The sequence below is a fragment of the Sebastes umbrosus genome, chromosome 16 (genome assembly GCF_015220745.1).
Source record: "Sebastes umbrosus isolate fSebUmb1 chromosome 16, fSebUmb1.pri, whole genome shotgun sequence".
Classification (NCBI taxonomy): Eukaryota; Metazoa; Chordata; class Actinopteri; order Perciformes; family Sebastidae; genus Sebastes; species Sebastes umbrosus.
Genome location: NC_051284.1, coordinates 5,269,858 through 5,279,179, shown reverse-complemented (window position 1 = coordinate 5,279,179; position 9,322 = coordinate 5,269,858). Strand labels below are relative to the sequence as shown.

The following is a 9,322-nucleotide window of genomic DNA, read 5'->3' as shown; positions in this document are numbered from 1 at the left end:
CAGGAGGAGACGAAACAGTAAAGAATAGAGCGAGGGAGAGAGACAGTCAGTGTGTTGTGTTCATTCTGACAGTGGGATTTCGTGCGGACTAATCTACTGCGTTGATTTCACCTGTTCACCGCACACACAAATGCCATTGTGAAAATAAACACACTAAACTAAGGAGGTGGAGGAAACTAAAAACAAAGTGAAAACCCTCAGTTAGCTAATGCAACAAGTTGGGTTAGCTAACTACAGCTAACTAGCTAACCAACTAGAAAGACAAACTGAAGGACAGATAAACAGATTTATCAGTTTGCTGCTGCTCAGACGCAAACGAGCATGAGTCCGCCTGCAGCTTGGAGGATGACCGTTGACCTGCAGCTTCTACTATAGTCATACATCATATTCCCATTTTAGCAACAACCTTCTTTTTTTTAAACTTTGGGCGCAAAATTAAGTTGTCAAAAAATTTTCGGCAAATAGTGTTGCTTATCAACTTAGTCAGGAAATGACTCAAATAAATATAGAATATCATAGAAATGACAAAATAGACTGAAGGGGGGGCTTTAATAGGTTCACCCCCCCATCCTGCCAACCTCCGCCAGGAGCCTACTCGCAGTGCGTTGCAAATAATTTCAGTGTCATAACATGTTGCTGTTTATTTCCTGTTATACATATCTGACATATATAAGTACACCAAGTGAAGAGCCTAGAACAAAAGCGTCACTAGAGGGCACTCAAGTGTTAGATTCACAAGCCTTCCTGGAGGAAACGAACCGGGGGGCGGCCTCAACGCTATATTCACATGTTGAATGTATTTATCTTTTACATGAACTTTGAAGATGAATGGCCTTTTTAGAATGAGGGAGTGTATGTGTCAGTGTCTTGTCAACTCTAACTGTGAAGTATCTCATACTCTATATGTTCCTCTGCTTGCCTGTGTTGCATTGCTGTAACTAACAGCACTGTGAATGTGTTGATCATTGAGTTTTGGTTACAGTTTTTCTCAATCGCTTTTGCTCATTTGTTTTGAAACAGTCTTCTCTAAACTGTAAGTGCACTTGTCACAACTCTATTGCATGTTTGCAAAAGGTAGTAACTCTAACTCAAAACACCTCATCTCATCCATGCTTCAAAACCGAGTTATTGCGTCAGTAAGTTGGCCACACCGAAATGAAAAGTTGTTTTGTCATCATGTGAGCCGTACTAGTCAAAATATATAAATGATATATATATATTTTCATGATGGCAGTCAACCCTGGAAATGTTTCTTATAAACTAATCTCTGTTTTGTCTGTTCAGTTTTGTCTAACTGAAGGTTATTGTGTATATCGCACAGAGCTTTTATAGATTCCCATTCCCAACAGCAGGTAACATTTTACTGGGAAAAGTCAATACTGTAGGCTGTATACACAGAAACAGGATATGCACATTTGTGTTTACAGCAAATGTATTTGTGTAGCAATGTGTTACATGTACTGTAAACAGAAAATTCAGTGCACAGTAAATTTGCCACTAAATCACATCCATGCCAATACATTTTTTTTTAAAAACCCTGCAACAATGAAAAAAGCTGAGGTAGTTCAGTAAAAAACCAACAGACTGTATACCTCCCCACAGTACTAACACCATGTCATAGACATTTATGGAATATACATGTATGTCTGATAGATTTAGGCACATAAGAATGCATGCTCATGGAGGTACAAGAATACGGTCTAGACCTGCTTTATATAAAAAGCGCCTCGAGATAACTTCTGTTATGATTTGACGCTATATAAAAAATAAATTGAATTGAATTTTGACAATTGAATGGATTCTTTTTTCGATAAACTTTAAATTTGTAAACAATACAAAGGTCAATTAAATCCACACATAGGAAAATAAAGGGTTAAAGAAAAACAAAAAAACAAAATTACATAAAAAAGTAACATAAAACACAAAACATGCCGGGGTTAATATAGATAAATAAATAATTGTAACTTAAGTTAAAACATTAAAATGGGAGCACAAATTCACCATTTTATTAGCCTTTTTGTTTTTCGCAGGATATATTGTCTTAATATATAGTTCCATTTCTTTCTTAAAAACATTAAAGTGAGGTTTAAGATAACTGAATGGATTATTTTTTGCATGTGATGGCTCACATGATGAAAGAGTGTTTAGAAGTTGTGACGAGTGTGACAGTTTCACTGAGAATCAACTCATCAGTTTTAATTAATAAGACACGTGCAAGTGGTTATTGTGCAAATTGTAGACAATTGTACTTTTTTTTTATTATTTTCATTCTACCACCTGTAGACTGGATATACACTGGATATACCACATTACAGTAGAGGATGAAAATATCCACCATTCATATACAGGCTGATAACACAAATAACTCATTACACTACTTAAGTTTAGTTGGGTAACACTTTATAATAACCATCATTTATAAATGGTAAATTGATCGGTAACTAAAATTTAGTTACTGTTAAGAAACCTTGAAATTATAATTGATAATGTATACTAATTATTAGTAATGCTATAATTTATGTTATTTTAACAGTTTATTGTTGCACACATAACATTTTATTTACTATATTATAAATATTTGTTAATGATTAAGAAATTGTCTGTAAAACATCTATAAACATTACATAGATAGATATTTGAAACACTTTGTTAATGGTTAATAATTGGTTTGTAAACCGTCTATAAACATTATATGGATGGCTATTATAAAGTTGCAACTGATGATTATAACAACTTGTTTATTGGTTAATAAATACTTTGTAACGCATCTATAAACATTGTTTAGATAGTAAATGCTTTGTCAATGGTTAATAATAAACGGTAAATTGATAGTTACGTTATTTTATTGTTAAGAAACCATGAAATTATAATGAATGTTTACTAATTAGTAATGCTATTATTTATGTTATTATATATAATAGTTTAGGATTTTAATAGTTTATTACATTTTATATACTATATTATAAATTTGTCAATGATAAAGAAATTGTTTATAAAACATCTATAAACATTATATAGATAGATATTTGGAACACTTTTTAATGGTTAATAATTGGTTTGTAAACCGTCTATAAACATTATTTGGATGCCTATTATAAAGTTGCAACTGATGATTATGATACCTTGTTTAATGGTTAATAAATACCTTGTAAAATATCTATAAACATTGTTTAGATAGATAGTTATGACTTTGTCAATGGTTAATAATTGGTTTCTGGTCCATCTATCCATGTAATGTTTATAGATGTTTTACAAATGATTTCTTATATCATCTGGTAATCATTAACGAATACTTATACATTGTACAACAATAAACTGTTAATAAATACTTTTACTAATGTAATCAGAATGTAATAGTTATTGTCTCTCATAAGCTATGATACAATATAGAATTTATAAACAAATTTTATATTACACAAACTAATGATAAAATAACTAGAATTACAGCATTACTAATAATTAAGAAACATTATTATAATTTCATTGTTTGTTAACAGTAAAATAACAATTAACTTTATTAACTATCAATTGACCATTTATAAATTATGGTTATCATAAAGTGTTGCCTTTGATGGTAGCTCAATATGTATGATTATATGAAAATGTGTCTGGTGAAATTACACCTCACACAGCCTCCATGTATTTCATGTCCCATTCATTTTGTCAGTATTACTGTAGGTATGATCCTCACTGTTGACCAGCAGTTCTCACTTACTGCCTTTGGAGAACTGAATATTGCTATTTTTGTATCATAGCAAATAGTTGATTGTATTCATATCATTGCCCTGCTCATTTTTTTTTTCAATAAGTAAATGCAAAGTTGCTGGAGACTTGTTTAGCATTTATTTTCCCTTATAAAAATTTAAATATTCTACAATCTTTCTTCTGTGATGTCTGAACTTTGTACACTGTGTCTGAAAGGTGAGTACTGCGTGATTCTACGACATGGTTTCTGTCAGTTAATGTACAATCTATGAATAATACAGGTTTTCGGCGTCCCCCGTGGCCGCCGCAGCAGCAGCTGCCCTAACGCACTACCCCCATTCAAAATGAATGGGAGGAAATGTTGACTCAAGGATCAACTTATTAGAATTAGACTTTTTTATATGACTTACTATACTATGACTTTTTATGACTTATTATACTATGACTTTTTATATGACTTACTACACTATACTATATACTATATACTTTTTTATGAGGGGCCGTACAAGACATAATTCATTCTTGCACTCACAGACAACATACATTCTCCTTTCACGTACATAAATTTCACTCGCACAAGAATATATGTATGTGTGAGAAATATATAGTATAGTATTATAGTAGTATAAGACCAAACATCTACTTCTAAAACTCTGAAAGGCAGATGTTAACCAAAACAGGACCATGCACCACAGTTTAATCCTACAAGCCTTCTACATCATCATCATCATCATCATCATCATCAGAGGGAATGTAGGCTACCAGGAATGTCAGATTCCTGGTAGCCTACAGTATGTGTGTAGGTCTACTCATACCTGGACAATCAAGCCGATTCTTATCCAACGAGACAAACAGAAACAGCATAGCATAACATAGCATGGCATGGCATGGCATGGTATGGCATAGCAGAGCATAGCCCGGCACGGCGGCCACATATTCACACACACAGCTGGCAGCAACATCAGCATAAAATCCAATGTTTTCACCGAACATTAACTATACCCAATAAACAATAATAATGAAATAGGCCATTAGTCCATAATTGTAAATGATCTTACTTGTTGATGATTCCAGCAGGAGACGACGGGGCTTCTCGGTGTTGGACACTGAAATGACTTCATAGTCCCTTTCAAAGGTGAGCAGGGACAAAGAGTTCAGTCTGATGTGATGCCCTGATGCCAGAGTCTTCCACCAGTAGGCCTTGTTATGGGTACAGTAGGGTGATGAAGGGCCTGTTAAAACAGGAGAAAAGATGGCGGTTCATCCGGACCACTGAAGTGCTATCTTTAGCAACAAAGAAAACCTACAAGTTACACAGTTAGGAAGCCAACTAGGGCACTAAGGCTACTAATTCAACTGTAAATCACAGTTTTAGCACAGAGGTTTGGAGGCCGAGGACAGAACAAGGCTGCTGTCAGAATACCTGAGCATTTTTAAACCGCAGAGATGATGGATGGACCAATCAGCAGCCGACACACCCCAGACCTCCAGCCAATCCGAGAGAGAGCACCTAGATGGGAACCAAAGATCCTCACCAGACAAAGACACTCACACTGACACAAAACGCAAACACATTTCAATATACGGTTCAGAACGATGGCTGAACGTCTTCCTCCTGCTCCTCAGGCGTCTGTTCCTCAGTGTACAGGTGTTTCCGTTTAGCAAGTGACAGTGTTATCTGGTGACATTCAGCCAAATGTATCCGCATACTTGTAGTAACTTTTATGTAACTGGTTGACGTAGATAATAAACATAGAGGAGTATTTATTTAAAATGGATAAATTAAAATTCTAGGGGGCTGCTGTGAGATGTATATGTGGTTTACATAAGTCTGACGTCGACCACTTTATGGTCGAAGTCAGATAATTGAAACAGCTCTGACTGCTATTCACTGGATGATCCAGCAACAAAAAGGAAGCCTTCTGATTGGGTGGGCCTGAGTGCCAAGTGGATGGACCCAGGCCACATACATGTACTACAATCTCTACATCGACTGGATTCAAATGGAGGCTCTGCCTCTTATTTACCTGTCGCCATGTGAATCGTAGTATCAGAGCTCTATTGATGATGGCTTTTTATGTTCAGGTTCAACCTACTCAGAGTTGATTGAATTGACCCTGATCAGCTGTTCTGGAACCGAAAACTCTGAGGCTGCCGTCGAAAAGTCCAAAAATTACGTCCTAACGTCTTTTCCTAACCAATTTTCCTTGACATCGATGGAAAACGTCATGAGGTCAAGGAGAGATGTGAAGGAGAATTCATAAGGACTTAGGAAAAGACAACGGTGGTGTTGAGATAATCCGACTGCACTAACACTAGGCTCCGTAATTATGATGCGACAGCGGCGAATGTTAGTGATGCGGATCTGCTGTGTCGAAACTACAATGTTCCGAAGATGGACTACAAAAGGTGCTGCTTCCCCCCGTGCGTTATTAAATTTAGTTTTTCAGTGAAAGGCTTTCCCAATTTTTTGTGTCACCAGCCACCACTGGTTAGAGTAAAGAATACATGTGTGTAAGTATAAATATGTGTATGTGAAAGTGAAAATATAGAAAAGTAAAGTATATATGTATGTGAAAGGAGAATGCATGTGTGTGTGTGAGTGCAAAAATGAGTTATGTCTTGTACGGCCCCTCATAGTTTTTTATGACTTTTTATACGACTTATTATACTATGACTTTTTATATGACTTACTATACTATTACTTTTTTATGACTTTCTATTCTATGACTTTTTTATATAACTTTATATGACTTAATATACAATTACTTTTTATATGACTTTCTATGACTTTTTTCTATGACTTTTTTCTATGACTTCTATGACACTGCAGCGCACACCGCATGTCACCTGACGAGGAACAACCAACCTGACACAGTGGAATCGAGCAGTGAAGCTACTGTGAGGGATTACGGTGCTGGCAATCCATTTATCTTTGTTTTGACCGTGTTTAGTTTAGTCAGTGAGGCTTTTACTGCGAAATTACTGCAACTTCATTATCGTCATCGCAGCAAGCAGGTTTTTGTTGCTTAGTAACAGCAGGCGCATCAGAAGCACCTTGGATAAAAGGACGGAAGTTTAGAACACAGAATGCACGAGGTTCGTGTTACAATTCATGCAAATGAGCTGCTTGATGTCATAATTCTAAGTACTGATGTCACAATGAACACATTCCAAATGTTTGGTCATGTTTTGATACTTAAGTAATGCTTATTAACTAATGCATGACTCATGATGATTTAAAAGTCTAATATCGTGCTCATTTTCAGGTTCATACTTGTTTTTTGTGTTTCTACTAGAACATGTTTACATTCTGTAATGTTAAAAAAAAAATGATTTTCCTCATACTGTCAGCCTGAATATGCCTGTATTTACCCTCTGTCTGAAACGCTCTGTTTCAGCGCATTTTGACGGAATTGCAACAGAATTCCGTTGCTAGGTAACAGCTTGGGTCCATGTGTACTTCCTGTCAGCTGATGTCATTCACATACACTGCAACCAGGAATAAACTCGGACACATTTAGAATGTTTATGTTTAAAACTGTGTCAAGGGTCTAAATATTGTATATTCGTGACATCACGAATGGGCAAAAATCCTGACAGCTTGTTTCAAATACAGAGTTTCTGAATACCGGCTGTGTTTATTTCCCCTGTGGATCGAGTGTTTCGATACTTTCACAGTATTTATATAGGACTTAAGCCTGCTTTATAATAAAAAAAACATGAAAATCTCACTTTTTTATAATATGGGACCTTTAATGCATGAATTAATATGGGATGTATCATGAATTTTTGGTTGCTCACCATTAACAAATGATTACTATGACTTTGTGATTAGTTCACAGTTGATAGATCGTCAGTTAAGGAATGATCAACACAGTTTCATTGATATGCATAAAGTTAGCTGGATTTCACTTACATAAAAGCTTATTTATGTAACTGTATTTATGTTTATTATATATTTTTGCATCTGTCAACCAGTTTGATTAAAAACAAAGCTTTCAGAGAGGTTGAGCAAATACATGTAACCGAATTCCAGCTAATTTGATCACATAATATGACTTTATTCCTGTTATATTACGACTTTTTTTCTCGTAAAGTTATGACTTTATTTTCGTAATGTTACGACTTTTTTTCTCGTTAAGTTAGGACTTTTTTCTAGTAATATTATAACTTTATTCCCTTTATATTACGACTTTTTTCCCGTAATATTATGACTTTATTCTTGTTATATTATGACTTTTTTCCCGTAATATTATAACTCTATTCTTGTTATATTATGACTTTTTCCCCGTAATATTATGACCCTATTCTCGTTATGTTACCACTTTTTATCTTGTAATATTATGATTTTATTCTCAAAATCTCCCTCATACTCCGTTGTACATTTGCACTTTGGCCCTCACTGCATTAGACTTACAGTAGACTATAAGCTGTGTATAAACTGTATAAGCTGTATAATGTTTTATGGCTCCAGACAGATTTCTTTTTTTTTTTATAGTAAAGGTTGCTCCCCTGGTGTAGACAATAAGTCACACGATGGTGAGATTTGTGCCTGATCAGAAGTGTCTTCTATCAGTTTCCAATGAAGAGCAGCGCTCAGCCACTTCTCAAGCCTAAGGGGTCCTATTTTAACAATTATATGCTATTTTAGCATATTATTATTAAATCATGTTTATAATAAAGTCATTTTTGATCAATTTTGAGGTAAATATTGGGGTAATTTGGTAGTAATTCCAAAGAAATTTCAAATAGGTTACTTGCTAATTATCACCTAATTACTATAACATTTGCAGACCTGTGAAATGAAGTGTTACCGAAATGTTTAAAGTACTGTGGAAGACAGAATAATTTCAGCTCTTCAATAGCGCACATAACTTTGATCTGACAAACATACAGAAACTGTGCCTGTGAGCATTGCACTTGCAAAGTTTTAGTTAAATAACATTCTTCAATTTGTCATTGCTCTGTAGACAAAATGCAAATACTTATGAAGTTCCTGAATCCCCTCTTTCAAACTGTTAACAGTGGTACCAAAATATTTCTTTTGTACATTTCAGGAATAACTGAACTGAAGAACAAGTAGGCTACCAAAAGGCAATGGAGTTATCAAGTATAGCAAACCAGGCACTTCATGAAACTGTTTTTAGTTGGACTTCAACCATATTTCATTAAACATATTTATTATCTGTGTTTCTGTTTCTATGCCCACATGTTTTTGATAAGACTTATAGACAGAATAGGAAATCGTTCACTGGACAGATTTTGAAACAACCAATGTCACTAACCCTAACCCTAACCCCTAACCCTAACCCTAACCCCTAACCCTAACCCTAACCCTAACCCTAACCCCTAACCCTAACCCTAACCCTAACCTCTAACCCTAACCCCTAACCCTAACCCTAACCCCTAACCCTAACCCTAACCCCTAACCATAACCATAACCCTAACCCCTAACCCTAACCTTAACCCCCTAACCCTAACCCTGACCCCTAACCCTAACCTTAACCCCCTAAGCCTAACCCTAACCCCTAACCCTAACCCTAACCCCTAACCCTAACCCTAACCCCTAACCCTAACCCTAACCCTAACCCTTAACCCTAACCCCTAACCCTAA

At 35.4% G+C, this 9,322-nt stretch overlaps 1 long non-coding RNA gene across 1 annotated transcript; it reads left to right on the top strand.

The window, feature by feature from the left end:
- The first annotated feature begins 7,088 nt into the window (after window positions 1-7,088).
- LOC119474871 lies at window positions 7,089-8,894 on the top strand. The gene is made up of 2 exons (XR_005203675.1): window positions 7,089-7,144; window positions 8,766-8,894. It is a non-coding gene; the product is annotated as an uncharacterized LOC119474871 (long non-coding RNA).
- The last annotated feature ends 428 nt before the right edge of the window (window positions 8,895-9,322 follow it).